This window comes from Penaeus monodon, chromosome 31 (assembly GCF_015228065.2).
Source record: "Penaeus monodon isolate SGIC_2016 chromosome 31, NSTDA_Pmon_1, whole genome shotgun sequence".
Taxonomy (NCBI): Eukaryota; Metazoa; Arthropoda; class Malacostraca; order Decapoda; family Penaeidae; genus Penaeus; species Penaeus monodon.
Window position 1 is genome coordinate 25751648 of NC_051416.1, and position 480 is coordinate 25752127.

The window sequence follows — 480 nt, forward strand, 5'->3', positions numbered from 1 at the left end:
AAGAATGTGTAATGGTTGGTGCATCAATATCTTGATAAGGGGATTGTTTTTGTAGCCGTTATCCGTTTAAAGATATTGACCATTATTTTTTGGTGTTCATTAAGATTGAAAATATTGGGTCTATTGAAAGGTTTTATAGCAAGTGCGATATGTAGACCCTTAACGAAGATGAAATACAGTACTTCAAAATTGTCTCATCTTCCAAACCCTGTTTTAATATGCGTTTATCTGCTAATTTATCAGTACGATTGTGTTGTGTTATTCGGTGTTCTCCTTTTGAAAATATATCAATTCCAAATATTTTTCAAAATAGATGTAAATAATTATATCTGTATCAATATTCATTGTTGAAACATTTAATTGGAAGGCGTCATGTATCATTGCCTAGTCAGAATCTCTACTGGAACTTAAATAATTAACACGGTTTCATTAACAACTGACTTGGAAATTAAGGTCTCTCTTTATCTTTTACTTTCTATG

General features: G+C 30.6%; 1 protein-coding gene across 1 annotated transcript in view; it reads left to right on the top strand.

Moving 5' to 3' along the window:
- The window catches only part of LOC119593131 (sialin-like), a gene marked incomplete at its 5' end in the record, with an annotated part of 14753 nt that extends 14561 nt beyond the window's left edge, over positions 1 to 192 (top strand). The window contains 1 exon segment of the mRNA XM_037942096.1: positions 1 to 192.
- Between the last annotated feature and the right edge of the window lie 288 nt (positions 193 to 480).